At 40.7% G+C, this 20,619-nt stretch overlaps 1 protein-coding gene across 5 annotated transcripts in view; it reads left to right on the top strand.

The window, feature by feature from the left end:
- OSBPL10 (oxysterol binding protein like 10) overlaps positions 1-20,619 on the top strand; it is a 376,374-nt gene that overhangs the window by 45,137 nt on the left and 310,618 nt on the right. For 2 of the 5 annotated variants that reach the window (XM_073810941.1, XM_073810942.1), the window contains one exon: positions 9,147-9,265. The exons of the other annotated variants lie outside the window; for them this stretch is intronic. The gene's annotated coding sequence lies outside the window, so the exon portion shown is untranslated. The remainder of the gene's footprint in view (positions 1-9,146; positions 9,266-20,619) is intronic. 5 annotated transcript variants of the gene reach the window in all.

The raw sequence follows: 20,619 nt of genomic DNA, 5'->3' as shown, positions 1-20,619 counted from the left end.
CTTTTTTTACATTCTTTTCCATTATGGTTTATCATTGGATATTGAATATAGTTTCTTGTGCTATACAGTAGGACCTTGTTGGTTATCCATCCTATATATAATAGTTTCCTTCTGCTAACCCCAACCTCCTAATTCTTCCCTCCCCCAACTCCCTCTCCTTTGGCAACCACAAGTCTGTTCTCTGTGTCCGTGAGTCTGATTCTGTTTTGTAGATAGGTTCATTTGTGCCGTATTTTAGATTCTCCATGTAAGTGATATCATATGGTATTTGTCTTTCTCTTTCTGACTTACTTCACTAGTATGATAATCTCTAGGTCTATCCATGTTGCTGCCAATGGCATTATTTCATTCTTTTTTATGGCTGAGTAATATTCCATTGTCTGTATGTACCACATCTTCTTTATCCATTCGTCTGTCGAGCGACATTTAGGTTGCTTCCATGTCTTGGCTATTGCGAATAGTGCTGCTATGAACATAGAGGTGCATGTATCGTTTTGAATTATAGTTTTGTCTGGATATATGCTCAGGAGTGGGATTGCTGGATTATATGGTAATTCTATTTTTAGTTTTTTGAGGAACCTTCATACTGTTTTCCATAGTGGCTGCACCAACTTACATTCCCACCAACAGTATAGGAGGGTTCCCTTCAAAAGATTTTTGTAATGGACTGTGTTAGTCTCTCTGATGATGGGGTGGGGTGGGGGGGGGAACACAGGTAAAATACAGAAGGAACCTTTCCCAAGCAGGGTATAGTTAATTAGAGAGGATAAACCATGTGTTCCAGTAACTGCAGCACAAGGTCAAAAGTGGGAAGTGCCACAGGGGATCTAGATGGAGAGCTGGGGAATCCAGAGCACAGGGCAGACTTCTAGTTGGTCCTCACATTCATCAATAAGGACACAGCAAACTAAAAATGCACCATACCTTCCACAGTCTCTCTTTCCTCCTATCTTCCATCAATTATTTCTCATAAAAGGAGCAGATTTCTTAGCAATAGAAAAGGAAAGACGACAGAATGAAGAGGATACCAAACATTTAAAAATACAAAAAAGGAAATAAAGAATCTATGAGCTCCATATGTTTCCAGCCTGCTTAGAGAGGCTTAAAATATAAAAACCACCTCTTTGTAACATTCTTCCTTTTCAAGAAAAGGGAAGAAATACATTTTATATTGCAATTGAGTGTGCATATTATGTGTGTGGGTATGCGTGTCTGTGTCCAAAACACAAGTTTTACAAACCAATACTTGCGATGAAAGAATTATCTGTTATCTATTCTGTAGCTGATGGTGGCTGGGTTGTAGAGGGGGAGGGAAGAGAGCACTCTGGTCTTTGGTTGAAGCAGTTGGGTCAGATGGTGGTATCATTTACCGAGATGGAGAAAATGGGGGAGGGACATTTTTCAGACATTTAGAGAGAAGAAAATGAGTGGAATAAAGATCTCTGATTCGGCCATGTTATGTTTGCATTACTTACGATAGTGGCTCTCAGACATTTTGACTGTGACCCACAGTTGGACAGACATTTGACGTCAAGACCAAGTTGACTGCCACATCTACCTATGTGAGCACGTGTGCGTATGAGAGAGGGTCTGTATGTCCTCCTTCCTGAGCTGGACCACGTAAGCTCTGGGCTGAGAGATGGGTTGAAAGATACCAGCTAAAGAGAGGACCTGCTGAAGTGGCGGGGCCATCATGAACGGGGAGGGAAATTCTCAATGTTTCCCTTAATCCTAGGCTGAACCCCCATCCAGAACCCACTTCCAGAACCCAGCGGCTAGTTATTTTCAAAAGGCCAAGGTGGCTGACAGATCGAAGACAGCTAGCCATTCTCTCCATTGCTCCATCAGGAAAAGAACAGGAAGGAGGAAGCTCTAGGTCTTGTCTTGCTGTGAATTTGTGAAGCCTGAAGAGGCGTCTCCATTTTTTGCAGGAATCTGCAAAAAATCCTCTTGCGTAAGATCTGAACACATTCTAAAAAATTTTTTTTAAAAAAAGAAATAAAGAAAAAGAAAAAAAGGAATTCCCTGGTGGTCCAGTGGTTAGGACTCTGTGCTTTCACTGCCAAGGGCGTGGGTTCAACCCCTGGTCAGGGAACTAAGATCCCACGAGCTGTGTGGCTGCGGCCAAAATTAAATTAAATTAAATTAAAAATCTGAACATATTCAATTTTCTATTAGTTTTTTTTTTTTTTTGAGCTAAACATACTGAAAAATATATGGAAAAATTTAGCAAATACTCCCATTTCCAACATCAAGATTTTTGGGGATTTTTTGGCTTCATTGCCTGGCTTGCAGGATCTTAGCTCCCCAACCAGGGATCGAACTCAGGCCCTTGGTACTGAAAGCACCGAGTCCTAACCACTGGACTGCCAGAGAGTTCCCCCAATGTCAAGAGTTAATAACTGTTAATGTTCGTCTGATTTGCATCTTGTCTTCTCATTAACGAATGTGAAACATTATACATGAAACCGGCATACCCTTTAATCACCGCCCCAACCTGATTCCTCTCCTGTTCTGTGCTCTGACTTCAGTCAGCCCTGATGAGTTTGGGCTGTATCTTCCAATCCATGTTTTATAATTTTCATACATAATTATTTATAGCTAACGTAAGGTATTAATTTACATATCATTTCATTTATTTATTTATTTTGGCCGCACTGGCATGTGGCATCTTAGTTCCTCGACGAGGGATAAACCCCACGCCCCCTGCAGTGGAAGCACAGAGTCAACTGCTGGACCGCCAGGGAAGTCTCCACATATCATTTTATTAATAAATGACTCCTTGGCTGGCCATGGCTATTCTCACTCGAGCTAGTCTCCTAGAACTCCAAAGTTTGTCCTCTCTGGGTGTGACAACAGCCAGTCTGGGGGCTGATGCAGATCTGTGGATGCCAGTGCAGCATCTCTGGCCCAGAAGTGAGGGTATTACTGAGAAAGTGAAGAGGGCTCTGGGGAATTTCGGTCCTGCACCTGCTTCCTCAGCTTAGAGCGCTCTTGGCTAAAAATAGCAGAAGTTGTGCACCATCTGCAAAGCGCAGCTGTGAGGGCCCCTGTTTGGAAACGAAGGGAACGTTAGCATCGCTGGTCATTTCCCAAGAACAATCTTTGTTCACGAGGCAAAATGTACTGCATATACTAATTGATGGAGGGTTTTCTCTCATGACCAGTGGTATGTGGTAGGAAGCACCCTGGAGTAATAGTCACTAAGGGATCTTTCAGACACACATAATTCCTTTGGCCATCCCTTTAGGCATCCCTGTAATCACATCAGTCTGGGTTCTAAGTTGAAGTTATATTAATCAGAAAAGGAACTCCTTAAACAATGTTAAGGTTCTTACAGAATCTTAGCGAGGACCAAGGAGTTGGGCTTGGAGGCCACGGAGCCGAGAACAATGCCCAATGCCCTGCTCCAGCGTTTCTTCCCAGACAAAGCTCGTTTCTGTGACTTTCAGCTTGTTTGTGGCTATGCTTCCTTATACTATAAATATTTTTATAAACTAAAAGTGTGTGTGTGTGTGTGTGTGTGTGTGTGTGTAGGTAATACCTGTACATGGTACACAATTCAAAAGTTATGAAAGGATAAACAGGAAAGAGAAGTCTCCTTCCCTCTATCCCAGTGGCTCTTTCACAGAGGCAGACTTATTTTCAACTCCTTGCGTGTTCTTCCAGAGAAATGCTATGCCTAAGTATATATGTTTATAGATTTGTTTTTCCTTATACAAATCATAGCACACCATATACCATAGAGTTTGTAACATGCATTTACCACCTAACACTATATTTTGGAGGTTGTAAATACAGACCTGCATCATTCTTTTCAGCAGCTGTATCACTCAGTCTAGGATAGGTTAGGCTACAGTAACAAAGAGCCCCCACATGTGATGGCCGCATTACCCTGATACCAAAGCCAGACAAAGATATCACATGAACAGAAAACTACAGATCAAAATTCCTCATGAGCACAAGCACGAAAATTCTTAACGAAACTCTATCAAATCAAATTGATCAATGTAGAAAAAAGGATTATACACCCTGACCGAGTGTATTCCCAGTATATCCTGTGTCCTAGGTATGAAAGGTTGAATTAGCATCCAAACATTAATTAATTTAATACACTATACTTATAAAGTCAAATAAAGTAAAAGACTACATGATCATTACCATAATATAGAAAAATCTAACATTCATTCATGATAAAAGCCTTCAATAAACCAGATAGGGCTTCCCTGGTGGCGCAGTGGTTGAGAGTCCGCCTGCCGATGCAGGGGACAGGGGTTTGTGCCCCGGTCCGGGAAGATCCCACATGCCGCGGAGCGGCTGGGCCCGTGAGCCATGGCCGCTGAGCCTGCGCATCCGGAGCCTGCGCTCTGCAACGGGAGAGGCCACAACAGTGAGAGGCCCGCGTACCGCGAAAAAAATAAAAATAAACCAAATAGAAGGGTACTTCTCAGTCTGATAAAGGGCATCCATGAACAACCTACAGCTAACATCAGTCTTAATGGGGGAGGACTAAATGCTTCCCTTCCCAAGACTATCTACTCTCATCACTTCTATTCAGCCCTGTACCGGAGGTCCTAGCCAGGATGATAAGGACAATAAGAAAACAATTCAACTTAGAATCAAACAGAACAAGATACTTAGGAATGAATTTATCAAAAGTAGTGCCAGGAACTTCCCTGGTGGTCCAGTGGGTAAGACTCCACACCCCCAATGCAGGGGGCCCAGGGTTCGATCCTTGGTCGGGGAACTAGATCCCGCATGCGTGCCGCAACCACGAGTTCACATGCTGCAACTAAGAAGTCCTTATGCCGCAACTAAGATCCCGAGTGCCGCAACTAAGATCCTGAGTGCCACAACTAAGACCGGGCACAGCCAAAATAAATATTTTTTTAAAAGTAGTGCCAGATATATACACTGAAAACAAAATATTGCTGAGAGAAATTAAAGAAAATATAAATAAATACACATTATAAGTTCATAGATTGGAAGACTCAATATTGTTAAGATGGCAATTTCCCCAAAACTGATTAATTCAACACAATTCTTAACAAAATCCCAACAGACGAGTTTTTGCAGAAATTGATAAGCTGATCAGAAATTTTTTTAAAAATTATTTATTTATTTATTTTTGGATGCGTTGGGTCTTAGTTGTAGCATGTGGGATCTTTCGTTGTGGTGCCCAGCTCTTTGCTGCAGTGCACAGGCTTCTTTCTAGTTGTTGCGTGAGGGCTCCAGAGCACGTGGGCTCTGTAGTTGTGACACGCAGCCTCAGTAGTTGCAGTACGCGGGCTTAGTTGCCCCGCGGCATGTGGGATCTTAGTTCCCCAACCAAGAATCGAACCCATATCCCTTGCATTGGAAGGCGGATTCTCAACCACTGGACCACCAGGGAAGTCCCCTGATCAGAAAACTTATATGGAAATACAAATAATCTTGCAGAGCCAAAACAATTTTGAAAAGGAAAAACAAAGTTGGAGCACTTATGTTGTTCAGTCTCAAAAACTTACTATTAAAGCTCCAATGTGCCTAAGGTATTATTATGCTAATGAGGACACCAATATACTGAGATGTGCTACAAAAGCGATGACTCTTGAAAACATTATGCTAAGTGAAAAAGCCAAATGCAAAAAATGAGTATAGTACGATTCCATTTATGTAAACTGTCCAGAAAATACAAATTTAGATACATGGAAAGTAGATCAGTGGTTGCTTGGGACTAGATGTGGAAGGGAGATTGTCTGCAAAAGGGCTCTAGGGAATTGGAGGAAGGGGTGTTCTAAAATTCTAATGTGATGATTGTACAGTTTTGTAAGTTCACTAGAACTCATTGAACTGTGTACTTCAATGGGTGAATTTTATGGCATATAAATTGTATGTCAATAAAGCTGTAAAAAAATAAAAAGGACAAAAGATAAAATTCAAATGCTGCACAAAACCATGAAAATTCACTGTCAGAGCCAATTGTATCATAAAAGTGCACAGGCATCCAGATTTCTAATGTTTTGTGTGATAGGCTCATTAACTCTGCTTCTATAGAGCATTTTGAGTGGAATTTGGAAAGAAATCCCTCCATCACTTTGGAGTCCACATTTGAACAAATATCTAGAACCATCCGAAGAAGAAGAGGCCTTTGCTACCCTGGCCAAAGATCACAAAGTAATTGTGATTTAATTTCTATTTTCTAGTTAAATAGAAATAAAGGATAGGGCTTCCCTGGTGGCGCAGTGGTTAAGAATCCGCCTGCCAATGCAGGGGACACAGGTTCGAGCCCTGGTCCGGGAAGATTCCACATGCCGCAGAGCAACTAAGCCCACCAGCCACAAATACTGAAACCCATGCGCCTAGAGCCCGTGCTCTGCAACAAGAAAAGCCACCGCAATGAGCAGCCCGCGCACTGCAACGAAGAGTAGCTGCCGCTCACCACAACTAGAGAAAGCCCGCGCGCAGCAACAAAGACCCAACGCAGCCAGAAATAAATAAATAAAATAAATTTATTTTTAAAAAAGCTATAAAAAAAAGAAAGAAAAGATAAGAAAGAGAACTAACTTGATGAAGAATCAAACTACAATTCAAGCCATTGATCATGGAGCCAAGTGGAGATAACATGATGAAAGACTGCAAACAATTTCACATTTAACAAATTGTATAATTGCATTTTTAAAATGTGTTGAATCTTTTTTAATAACTCACTTCCACTCAATTATTTACATATGTGACCAATCCCCATTAAGTGGTGTGTGGCTGTTGAATATACAAAAACATCAAGTTAAGAAAATGCTTTCTATTCCAACTATCTAATAGAAGCTTACATGATCTTTGTCACCAGTCTTTCTTTGCAAATGTATTCCTTTCTTTGGAACTTTCCTCCTACCACACATTTCTGCTTTGTAGGAATTTCCACCTCTCCTTAAAGACTTAGTTCAAATACCACTCCATAGCTCATTCCTTCTTGAGCTCTGATTATTTGTGTAAATAGATTATCAAGTATACTTGTGTACGAAGAATGGTGCCTTATTCGTGGTGCCTCTAGGGCACCCTGCACTTGGTAACCTCGAAGTGTTTGTTGCATTGAGTGGAATGTGCCACCCCCTGGTGGCTGAATAGAGGAACAACGTCAACTTTGCTGAAGGATGGCCCAGTTCTTCAAACTCCTGTGGACTTTGGAGGGCTCAAAAACTTGTGGAATTCAATTCAAGAGAGTTTTGAGGGTGATGTTCTAAAATCAGAATGAGGTGATGTTTGCATGACCCCGTCAGATCAAGAGTGGCTTGGGCTCTCTCTCGGTGGAAATTACCTTTTTTCCATTTCTCCCCCCTCCTCTTCCCCTCTCACTTTCCCTTTTTCTCCCTTGTGGACCCCCTTTTTTTTTTTCTCATATCCACCAATTTTGAAGTTTTTCTTCTTTCACTTCTTGTTCTCAACTTTTCACTACTCAGTTCTTTGAAACTGTGGTTTCCTTTTGATTTCTGCTTGTTTAAATTCAGTTATTTCCAATGTGATCACACAGGAAACAATATTTTCTTTCTTGTTGTATTTAATGGACACAGTGGACCAAACTCCAAACTCAGCCACTGATGTTCAATTCCGGGGATGAAGAAGACCTCTTCAAAGAGGGTGTCTTGCATTTTTATTAATTTTCTTCCAATGTTGTTTCCCATCTATTCTCTTGCTCACTCTTTTTTTGGTACTTGAAGGAGCCTTCTTAGGGTGAACATACAGGTATTAGAACACTCTCCACTCAACCAAAAAGCAAACTGAAACAGAATGAGAAGGAATACCTGTCTCTGATCACAGATACTCAATCTGAATTTTTTTTTAATTTAAGTATAGTTGATTTACAATGTTTCAGGTGTACAGCAAAGTGATTCAGTTATAATAGTATATACACATATATGTATATATATGTACAGATACATTATTTTTCAGATTCTTTTCCAATATAGTTTATTACAAGATATTGAGTATAGTTCCCTGTGCTCTACAGTAGGTCCTTATTGTTTATTTTATACATAGTAATGTATATCTGTTAATCCCAAATTCCCAATTCATCCCTCCCCCCTTTCCCCTTTGGTAACCATAAGTTTGTTTCCTATGTCTGTGAGTTTATTTCTGTTTCATAAATAAGTTCATTTGTATAATTTTTTTAAGATTCCATATATAAGTTATATCATATGATATTTGTCTTCCTCTGACTTACTTCACTTAGTATGATAATCTCTAGGTCTATCCATGTTGCTGCTAATGGCATTATTTCATTCTTTTTTGTGGCTGAGTAATATTCCATTGTATACATATACCACATCTTCTTTATCTGTTCATCTGTCAGTCGACATTTAGGTGGCTTCCATGTTTTGGCTGTTGTAAATAGTGCTGCTATGAACATTGGGGTGCATGTATCTTTTCAAATTAGGGTTTTCATCTTTTCCAGATATATGCACAGGAGTGGGGTTGCTGGATCATACGATAACTCTATTTGTAGTTTTTTAAGGAACCTCCATACTGTTCTCCATAGTGGCTGCACCAATTTACATTCCCACCAACAGTGCAAGAGGGTTCCCTTTTCTCCACACCCTCTCCAGCATTTATTATTTGTAGACTTTTTGATGATGGCCATTCTGACCAGTGTGAGGTGATACCTCATTGTAGTTTTGATTTGCATTTCTCTAATATTAGCGATGTTGAGCATCTTTTCATATACCTGTTGGCCATCTGTATGTCTTCTTTGGAGAAATGTCTATTTAGGTCTTCTGCCCATTGTTTGATTGGGTTGTATGTTTTTTTGATATTGAGCCTCAGTGTGCTCTTTGTTCCCACTGCCCATTCACTGATGCACTAATCCATGTACAAAGCTGATTTCCAAAGCACTGGGATCAAACTTCTTTACCATAATGGTTTAACAGCTCTAGTTTTCTTTTAGGAGTCTGTAATCACTTATTTCTTTAAGTTTAGCAATACAATGAATGTAATTGCTCAGAATTCACCTGGGATGATAGAACGTTAAAGCTAAGAGGATAAATTCTTTTTTAACAAGTGAGAAAATCGAGACTCAGAGGTGAAATTACTTACCTGATGTCACACAGCCTGTTTGTAACACAGCCAAGATGAAAACCCAGGTCTCTTAAATTCCAGTTTTGTTCACTTTGCAGTGCTCTGTGCAGTCTAAACACAGTGTGGAGGCATTAAGGCAGGGCACAAAGAGCCAGGACCTTGGACCCAAACAGACCTGATTTGAATCTCAGCCTTGCCACTTCCTAAATCACATTAGGTAAGTTATTTAAGCATGTTTCCTCCTCTGTAAAACTGATAGAATCTTGCACTGACCTTATCAAGTTGTTGTGAAAATTAAAAATATAAAACACTTAGCATAGGGAAAATGTGTAGTTCTATAAAAAGTAATTATATATATATATATATATATTTTTTAAAGTAATTATATTTTGAGACCAGTATAGCATAGTAGCTAAGAAAGTGATCTTTGAAGTCAAACACCTGGTGTTTCTAGTTGTAGGACCTTTGGAAAGCTATTTACCTTCTCTGAGTGTTAGTTTCCTCATCTGTCAAATGGGAATAATAATAATACTTGTCTTTTAGGGTATCTAGAAGCTTGAATGAAATAATGTATGAAAAATTCATTTTTCATGTGTGCTTGGCACATAAGTCAGAGCTCAGTAACTCAGGCCTCCTAATGGGCAATCCACTGAAGTGAAGAATTTAGTCTAGGAAATATTTTATTAGAAAATAGCACTTTCTTTGCAAAGGGATGAGGTTTGCAAGGAGAGCAGCAGTAGTGACTTTTCATTGTCAAAAAAGTGTTAACGGCCACAAAGCACGAGCCATGGCGCTGCCGGGTCTTTACAGTCTTTTCCTTAATTTAACTCCCCCAATAACCCGACGAGGTAGGTATCAGAATACTCAGATGCAGACAGATGAAGTAACTGACCCAGGGTCATCCTGCTAATAAGCAGTTTCATTCGGGTCCAGGTTGCTCCAAGCTCTGTACTATTATTCTGCTGTGCTATTTTAAGTCTGTCTCCCCAGCCGAACTGGTAGGAGAATTAAAACCTGAGACTTTGAAAAACTGCACTAGATTTCGATAACCTATTCTAACCACCAAAAACTGTTAGAGATAGCATCTGTACATGGCTTTTATAAAGTCAGGAAAAGCTCTTTTTTTTTTCTTTTTAAAATATTTATTAATTTATTAATTTTATTTATTTGGTTGTGCCAGGTCTTAGTTGTGGCAGGAGGGCTCCTTAGTCGTGGTTTGCCAGCTCAGGAAAAGGTCTTTTAATGCTTAACCATTCCACGAAATCTCTTGATTATTCCTAAATGTAGCTCCTACCACAATTGGCTTTTAAACCCCGTATTAGTTTGCTAGGGTTGCCATAACAAAATGCTACCACCCGGGTGGCTTAAACAGTAGAAATCTATTTCTCACAGTTCTGGAGGCTGGAAGTCCAAGATCAAGGTGCTGGAAGGTTTGCTTCCTCCTAAGGCCTCTCTCCTTGGCTTGCAGACAGCTGCCTTCTGTGCACACGCATCCTTGGTGTCTCTTCCTCTTCATGTTTTGTTTGTTTTGTGGTGAGAACACTTCACTTGAGATCTAGTCTCTTAACCAGTTTTTAAGCGCAAAACACAGTATTCTTAACTATGTTGTACTCAGAGCTCCAGAACCTATTCATCCTGTGCTAACAGAAATTTTTACCCATAGAGCAACATCTCCCCATTTCCTCCTTCCCACAGCCCCTGGCAACCACCATTCTACTCTCTGCTTATATGAGTTTGACTAGTTTATATTCCTCATATAAGTGGAATCATGCAATATTTGTCCTTTTGTGGCTGGCCTATTTCACTTAACATAATATCCTATAGGTTCCCCTATGTTGTTGCATATGACAGGATCTTCTCTCTTTTTTTTAATGTATAGAATGTTTATTGAAGTATTGTTTGTAATGACAAAAATTGACAACATAAAACATCTCATTTTAAGTTTTTACTTAGACCAAACCAACTATGCTATAGACTTATGACGAAATACTGTTAAATCACATAATATAGCTTCATAGTATACATGGTATACATCAAAGTGCTATAGTGTTGATAAATCTTTACAAACGTGGGATGATATTCACATGTGTGTTTGTGTGTAACAGGTATATATTTGGAGAGAGGAAAAGATTAGCAAAAGGTACATTTAACTGTATAGAATTAGTAAGTTTGAATGGGTTGTAGGATCTTCTTTTTTAAAAGCTGAATATTACTCCATTTTCTCTCTCTCTCTCTGTGTACACCACATTTTGTTTATCCATTCATGTGTCAGTAGACATTTAGATTGTTTCCATATCTTAGCTATTGTGAATAATAATGCAATGAACGTGGGAGCGCAGATATCTCTTTGAAATCCAGATTTCAATTATTTTGGATATATACCCAGAAGTAGGATTCCTGGACCTTATGATAGTTCTATTTTTAATATTTTGAGGAATCTCCATACTATTTTCTGTAATGGCTGCATGAATTTGCATTCTCACCAACAGTGTACAAGGATTCCCATTTCACTACATCCTGGCCAACACTTGTTCTTTTTGGTCTTGTTGATAGTGGCCATCCTAAAACATGTGAGGTGATATCTCATTGCGGTTTTGATTTGCACTTCCCTGGTGCTTCAAGATGTTGCGCACCTTTTCACATACCAGTTGGCCATTGTATGTCTTCTGTGGAGCAATGTCTATTCAAGTCCTTTGCCCATTTTGTAATGGGGTTACTTGTGTTTCTGATAATGAGTTTTACAAGTTCCTTATATATTTCGGATACTAATGCCTTATCAGATATATGGTTTGCAAAAATTTTCTCCCATTTCATAGGTTGCCTTTTCATTTTGTTATTGGTTTCCTTTGCTGTGCAGAAGCTTTTCAGTTTGGTGTAGTCCCACTTGTCTATTTTTGCTTTTGTGGCCTGTGCTTTGGTGTCAAATCCAAAAAATCATTGCCAAGACTGATGTCAAGAAGCTCTCTCCCTGTTTTCTTTTAGGCGTTTTGCAGTTTCTGATCTTACATGTCAGTCTCTAATCCATTTTGAGTTAATTTTTGTGTAAGGTGTCATACAAGTGTGCAGTTTCATTCTTTTGCCCGTGGATATTCAGCTTTCTCAACACCATTTGTTGAAGAGACTATTCTTTCCCCACTGTGTATTTGGCGCCCTTGTTCAAGATCAGTATGTTACCGACCTGGGTTCTTGGACTCTTTAATCAATAGAAATTGATAAGAGGCCAGAAGAGGAATTCAGGCAAGGCTTTACTGGGACTCATGCTGTAGCAGGGGGGAGCAAAAACAAGTAACATGTGTCCTTGCTTGCTCCCTGAGGTGGGGCGAGCTGGTCCCTTATATGGGGTGAGGGTGGGGGCGGATTGGTAGGTCTGGCAGGAGAGGGGGCTCAGGTGGTCTGCCCACCCCCTTGGTGGTGCTGTGTGCAGGGTGCATGCGCAGTACCCTGCTTTTGCTCCCGGCACCTCAGAAGTGGCAATTGGATTCTGGCCTTTTTGTATCTTGCTCATAATTTGCCCCAAAAGGCGCATGCATGCAGTTATTTTTAGTCCCTTATACTTTGTCTTCTGTTGCTTGAGGAGATGTTTGTCCAGGTGCAAGCACTACAGCAAAGGGTCCCAGGTCTCAGCCTGTCTCAAGTTCACCATATAAGATTAGGTTTATTTCTGGGTTTTCTCTTCTCTTCCTTTGGTCTATATGTTTGTTTTTATGTCAGTACCATACTTTTTTTTTTTTTTTTTTTTTGTGCGGTACGCGGGCCGCTCACTGTTGTGGCCTCTCCCGTTGTGGAGCACAGGCTCCAGACGCGCAGGCTCATCGGCCATGGCTCACAGGCCCAGCCGCTCCGCGGCATGTGGGATCTTCCCGGACCGGGGCACGAACCCACGTCCCCTTCATCGGCAGGCAGACTCTCAACCACTGCGCCACCAGGGAAACCCGTCAGTACCATACTTTTAACTTCTGTAGATTTGTATTATATTTTGAAATCAGAAAATGTGATGCCTCCAGCTTTGTTCTTCTTTCTTGAGATTGCTTTGGCTATTTGGGATCTTTTGTGGTTCCATACGAATTATAGGTTTATTTTTTGTATTTCCATTAAAAATGTCATTGGGATTTTGTTGGGGATAATATTGAATCTATAGATCACTTTGGATAATATGGACATTTTAACAATACTAAGTTTTACAAGCCAGGAGCATGGGATGTCTTTCCATTTATTTGGGTCTTCTTTAATTTCTTTCATCAATGTTTTCTAGTTTTCAGTATACCAGTCTTTCATCTCCTTCATTAAATTTATTTCTAAACATTAAAATTGGGAGTGTTTTCTTAATTTTTCTTTTGGATACAGTGTTAGTATATAAAAACGCAAGTGATTTTTGTGTGTTTATTTGGTATTTTGCCACCTTATTGAATTCCTTTATTAGTTCTAAGAGTTTTTTTGTGGGCTCTTTAGGGTTTTCTACATATAAGAGTGTGTCATTTGCGAACAGAGATCATTTTACTTCTTCCTTTCTGATCTGGATGGCTTTTATTTCTTTTTCTTGCTTAATTGCTCTGACTAGCACTTCCACTACTATGTTGAATAGAAGTGATGAGAATGGGCATCTTTGCCTTGTTCCTGATCTTAGAGGAAAAGCTTTCAGTTTTTCACTGTTGAGTATGATGTTAGCTGTAGGCTTTTTATTTCTATTTATTTTATTTTATTTTAGAGGGAAGCACATTTTATTTTATTTATTTATTTTTGGCCGCGCCATGCGGCATGCGGGATCTTAGTTCCCCAACCAGGGATTGAACCTGTGCCCCCTGCACTGGGAGTGCGGAGTCTTAATCACTAGACTGCCAGGGAATTCCTGTGGGCTTTTATTTATTTATTTATTTTTTGCGGTACGCGGGCCTCTCACCGCTGTGGCCTCTCCCGTCGCGGAGCACAGGCTCCGGACGCGCAGGCTCAGTGGCCATGGCTCACAGGCGCAGCCGCTCCGCGGCATGTGGGATCTTCCCGGACCGGGGCACGAACCCGCGTCCCCTGCATTGGCAGGCGGACTCTCAACCACTGTGCCACCAGGGAAGCCCCCTGTGGGCTTTTTATATATGACCTTTATTAGGTTGAGGTAAATTCTTTCTATAACTAGTTTTTTGAGAGTTTTCAATCATGAAAGGTATTTTTGTGGGAGAACAGGGCCTGGGACTTGTATTCCATCATCTTACTAATGTCACCCCTCTTCCTCCTCTTATAAAGACACCAATCCTATTGCATTAGGGCCCCACCCTTTTGGCCTCACTTAACTTTAATTACCTCTTTATAAGCCCTATCACCAAATACATTCATTTCGGGGGTCAGGACTTCAACATATGAATTTGCGGGGGGGGACAGTTCAGTCCATTAAAGAATCCAAATTTTTATCCTCAAAGTAATAAGAGTGTTTTCTATAAATACTTTCAGAAACACTTTGATTGACAAACAGTCATGAATTTTGTGTCCAAGTCCCCCAAATTATACAATGTGAGTGCTAGAGGAGACCTTACAGATCATAGTTCGGTGCCTTCAGTTTTCAGTTGGTGAAATTAGAGCCAGAATAGGGAAGGCGCTTGTGTGAGGGTCACACAGCTGGGACTCACTGGCACCCATACTGGAACCCAGAATTCCCATGTGGTGCAGGGGTCATTTGATTGCAGTGCACCTGGCTATTTCAAATCTGATTTTATATGTGATATCCTCCCTGCTATTCACCACTTTGAATTTCACCAATGCTTTCTTTATATCTAGGCAGATAGCAACTCAGCTCACGCCAAGCACATTTTCTCATTTTATAGATAAGTATGTCTGAGAGGTTAAGTCACTTGCTCAAGGTTCTCCAGCTCGTAAGAGACATAGCCTGAGGCGGATGTAGAGTTGAAGGTTTATGTGCTGGTGAATTGAGTAGCTCATGTGTTTGCTCACTCTGAAAGCTGAGTCACCAGCTTCTTTCTCCACTCCTATTATGACGTATCACGGCAGGTTCAACAACAGACAGCAAAAGAGGGCAACTACAGACCTTCACAGGGCACTGAAAAATGATTCCTTTGTTCTGATTCTCGTGCAAAAAAGCATTGCTGGGGAAAACAAATAATTTCTGCATGGCAGGGCCAGGGCACTTTAAGCAGATGGCCTGGAGAATACTTTATAACAAAAACACCTTACAGTGATGGTAAAAATATCCTGTCCATGATTTTAAAAAATCTAAACAATGTAGAAAGGTATAAAGGAAGAGTAAATTTTCTCATCTTCCTGATCTATCCCCAGTTGCATTCTCCAGAGGTGATTATTACTACTTTCGTGCATGTATTCAGAAGTATATTCTAAGCACACATAAGCACATATCTAATATATATATATATATATAATATATATCTAATATATATAAATTATAGTGTAGGATAATACTATAGTTATTGTTCAGCAATGTACTTTTTAATCCTTAATGGTACATCTTGACATAGTTTCATATTAATATATGTAGTTCCATTTCATTCTTCTTAATGATGGCAAAATATTTCACTGTAGGAATATACCACGATTTATTTAATTTTTCCTATTATAGACTGAATAATGTCCCCTCCCTCAAATGTCCATCTCCTAATCAGTGGAAACTGTAAATGTTATCTTATTTGAAAAAAAGTGTTTGCAGATGTGATTAAATTAAGGATCTTGAGATGGGGATATTATCCTGGATGATCTGGGTGGGCCCTACATGAATCACAAGTGTTGTTTTAAGAGAAGCGTGGACAGGGACTTCCCTGGTGGTACAGTGGTTAAGACTCTGCACTTTCACTGCAGGGGGCACGGGTTTAATCCCTGGTTGGGGAACTAAGATCCCACATGCCACGTGGCGTGGCCTGAAAAAAAAAAAGAGAGAGAGAAAGGCAGAGATCTGATACACACAGAGGAGGAGGTGATGTAAAGACAGAGGTGGAAATTGGAGTGTTGTGGCCACAAGCCAAGGAATGCCAGCAGCTGCCAGAACCTGGAAGACGCAAGGGACAGATTCTCTTCTAGAACCTCCAGAGGAGGTTCAGCCCTGCTGCCACCTTGATTTTGGACCAGTGTTATTGATTTCAGACTTCTGGCTTACAGAACTGTGGAAGAAGAAACCTGTGTAATTTTAAGCCACCAAGTTTGTGGTAATTTGCTAAAGCAGCCACAGGAAATGAATACAATTCCCTTATTTATGGACATTTAGGATGTTTCTACCATTGTGAACATGAGCTATAATGATTAGTTTTCACATGTAGCTTTAACCACTTGTACAATTACATTTGTAGGACAAATTCTGTGAAATGGATATCAGAGGCAAAGGATATACATGTATAAAACAAAGATTTCATCTGGCCCAAAGGGAATATTTTATGCTTCCCAAATGAATTCCCGATACTATATGTCAAGATGTATATCTTTGAATTTATAGCTTTAAATATTTACCATAAAACAATAAAGACTGAAACCAAATGACCTAACCACTCAACTCAAAAATCAACTTAAAAGAGTAAATTTGAAAAACTAAAACAAAAGGAAGTAATAAATAAAGACAAAAATCAATAAAATAGTGAATAACAATAAAACAAAACATGATGTATATCAATATAACCAATGTTTTGTCAATATAATTAGTTTGACAAACCTCTAGAAAGATTGAGCAAGAGAAAAAGAGAGAAAACGTGCAAACAAACAAATTACAAAGTAAAAAGCAGGAAATCAGATATAATAGAGATTTAAACACAGTAAAATAACATTTAAAAATTTATACATAAACATATCAAAAGTAAAAACTGATGGGAGAAGAAATAGGAAACTTTAACGGACTTACTAGTATCTTGAGAAAAGTATCTCAAAGACCTCTTCCTATGCACATTAAAAACCACAGGCCCGGGCTTCCCTGGGGCGCAGTGGTTGAGAATCTGCCTGCCAATGCAGGGGACACGGGTTTGAGCCCTGGTCTGGGAAGATCCCACATGCCGCAGAGCAAGTAGGCCCGTGAGCCACAACTACTGAGCCTGCGCATCTGGAGCCTGTGCTCCACAACAAGAGAGGCCGCGACAGTGAGAGGCCCGCGCACTGTGATAAAGAGTGGCCCCTGCTCGCCGCAACCAGAGAAAGCCCTCGCACAGAAACGAAGATCCAACACACCCAAAAATAAATAAATTAATTAATTTTAAACAAACAAACAAACAAACACAGGCCCGTGATGAATTGGGAGACTGGGATTGACATATATACACTAATATGTATAAAATGGATAACTAATAAGAACCTGTGGTATAAAAAAATAAATTAAATTAAATTAAAAAATAAAAAAAAAAAAACTACAGGCCCGTGATGAATTGGGAGATTGGGATTGACATATATACACTAATATGTATAAAATGGATAACTAGGGCTTCCCTGGTGGCGCAGTGGTTGAGAGTCCGCCTGCACGGGTTCGTGCCCTGGTCCAGGAAGATCCCACATGCCGTGGAGCGGCTGGGCCCGTGAGCCATGGCTGCTGAGCCTGTGCGTCCGGAGCCTGTGCTCCGCAACGGGAGAGGCCACAGCAGTGAGAGGCCCGCGTACCGCAAAAAAAAAAACAATGAAAACAAAACAAAACAAAAAAAAATAAAATGGATAACTAATAAGAACCTGTGGTATAAAAAAATAAAATAAAATTCAAAACAAAAAAATCCCAAACAAACAAACAAATAAAATAAAATAGAGGAAAAAACCCCACAAAAAACCACAGGCCCAGATGATTTTACAAATGTCTCTCAATCTCTCAAGGAGTATATCATCCTTACTTTATGTAAGTTGTTCCAAAGAATAGAAAAAGAAAACATGCTTGACTCATCTTTTGAGTCTAGTATAACCTTTATTCCAAATCCATATAAGGAAAGTAGAAGAGAAGACATTTCTAGGTCTGGGCAGATATAAGTGTGGTAATTTATAAGTGACATTCACCCAATATTCCCAGTTCTCCCCCAGATTTCTGAGTGCACAGTAGAATTGAATATATTAACCTGCTTGAGGCTGGGTGGGGCCTCTTTAAGTTCTGACCAATGATTTATGAGCGTAAATGATAGGTTATTTCCAGGCTGGTAAGTTTAATGGCTGGTCTGAGACCCTCTGGTGTCTCTTTACCTTTGTCATGGCAACCAGCAATGTGCGATGTGGCACTGGCTCCATCAGTCTGGGTCTCTGGATGACTAAGATGAGCAGTTACATCCCTGCTGACCAGTGACAGGCAGGTGGCAGGTCTAAGAACTAAACCTGTGCTATTTTAAGCCACTGTGGTTTGGGGCTTGCTTGTTATTGCAGCATAATCTCGTCCATCCTGGCCAATGCAATGGTCAATTGATACTCACTCTCCAACCCAGCGTTCTTCCAGCGAGCCCACCCGTACTGCAAAACCCGGAAAATGAAATGCAACCCTTTTCAGTCTCCTTTGCAGCTGGAGTTCTTGGTGTGATGAAGTTTCAACAGTTAGCTGCACTTGAATAAAATGTAGACATGCCAAGTGTGGAACAGGCCGTCTTCCCGCTGCTCTTGCTGTTACTTTGCTTAGCGTGGTTATGGAGACACTACTAGAGCAGCATTTGGAGTCCAGTCGCTAGCTGTGAGTGTTGAGAGGCAGTTTGGGAAGCATCAGGCTCTGGCGTTTGCATTCTTGTGTGTAATCACTAGCTCCTTTGTGTCAAGGGGCTGTCGTGATGGTTCGGCAGCTTCCTGCCCTATAGGTCACAGCTCCAGGTGGGGTCTGGCAGCTGCTCCTCCGTGGCAGTTCTTAGTTCTTCCTCTGCAGCTGTGGCAGTGGAAATAACACCCATGGTCTGTTCTGAGAGTCATTCCCGGACACCCAGCCTAGCGCCTGCTTCACCATCCCTTTTATGACTTTATAAGCACCCCATTCCCTCAATTTAAACCCTTTCTGCTTATGTGACTTCATACATGCAATTAAACCCTGACTAATTTAAGGCCTACCTCACAACTACAGATGCAAAAATTCTAAATTAAAGATTAGTTAACTAAATCTACCAGTAACTATGTATATATATGGGTGTGTGTGAATTATACACACATATAAACAGACATATATGTACGTAATGCAAGGATGCTTCAGCATTAGAAAATCTCTATATGCAACTGACCCTATTAATTGATTAAAGGAGAAAAATCACAAAATTATCATAATATAGAAAAAACATTTAATCAAATTAAACAACTCATGCTAAAAACACAGAAAATTAAGAATAAATGGTAATTTTATTTTCTTGATAAAGGCTATTATATTAATCAGATTACAGTGAACTGCTACAACAAAAAGGTGTAAACAGTGGCCTAAACAAACACTATTTCTTTCTTACTTACCCATCTCACTGTGAACAGTCCTGGTCTGGGGGACAGATGACTCTCTCCATGTCATATTCAAGTTTCCAAGTTTCTTCTGTTATAGTTCCAGCATCCCACAGGGATGTCATTGTCTTTGGTGGAAGCTAGGTGGCTGCCACAACCAGGTTCCAGCTGTTAAAAGACATCACAAAGGAGGCATGGCCAGTGTCTTAAGTCCCAGACCCAGAATGACTCATATTGTTTTTTTTTAAATTTATTTTATTTATTTTTGGCTGTGTTGGGTCTTCGTTGCTGTGCGTGGGCTTTCTCTAATTGTGGCAAGAGGGGGCTACTCTTCGTTGCGGTGTGCAGGCTTCTCATTGTGGTGGCTTCTCTTGCTGCAGAGCACGAGCTCTAGGCACGCGGGCTTCAGTAGTTGTGGCTTGCGAGCTCTAGAGTGCAGGCTCAGTAGTTGTGGCACAAGGGCTTAGTTGCTCCAAGGCATGTGGGATCTTCCCGGACCAGGGCTTGAACCCATGTCCCCTGCATTGGCAGGCGGATTCTTAACCACTGCGCCACCAGGGAAGCCTGACTCATATCATTGTACATTCCAATAATGATAGTTTAGACACATGGCCTCGTCAAACTGCAAACACGTCTAGGAAACATGCCAAGCTCTAACTGCTGCCATGTGTACACAACCATTATGCACCACTCCAGATCTGCTTGGCTATGCCTACCTCAGTCCCTTGCAAGGGTGCCCCTGGTGACAGCTCATGCCATTCCTAGAGCCTTAGACACCTAGAGGTCAGGGGAGAGGACCTGAGAGGGTCGCGGTGAGCCACCATCTGGCATTTCTTGAATGCACGCTTGGTGGCAGTGTTGTTTCCACAGTCCAAGGAGTCCCCACCTGTGCACTGCCCAGAATGGACCTGCAGAGACTCTAAGTCTCCTTCAAGCTATTGAGCGGGATGAGGGATGAATCCAAACACGAAGGAGGTTAAGGCCTTAAGGGGCTGACCTGCACCACTGGGAGACAGAACACAGCAGGATACAGCAAAAACAGTGCTCCCTTTTCAACTGTATCAGGTGGTACTGTGCCTCAGTCATTACACACAGCCTCTATGGAGACAAGCTTCAAAGTCCAGGCAGCACTGTTTGAAGCTGTTTCCAGCCTGGGAACATATTCCCTGTTTGCTTTGACCTCCCTTTTTTTTTTTTTTTTTTTTTTTTACGCGG

Source organism: Tursiops truncatus, chromosome 10 (assembly GCF_011762595.2).
Source record: "Tursiops truncatus isolate mTurTru1 chromosome 10, mTurTru1.mat.Y, whole genome shotgun sequence".
Classification (NCBI taxonomy): Eukaryota; Metazoa; Chordata; class Mammalia; order Artiodactyla; family Delphinidae; genus Tursiops; species Tursiops truncatus.
This window is presented reverse-complemented; position numbering and strand designations above follow the sequence as displayed.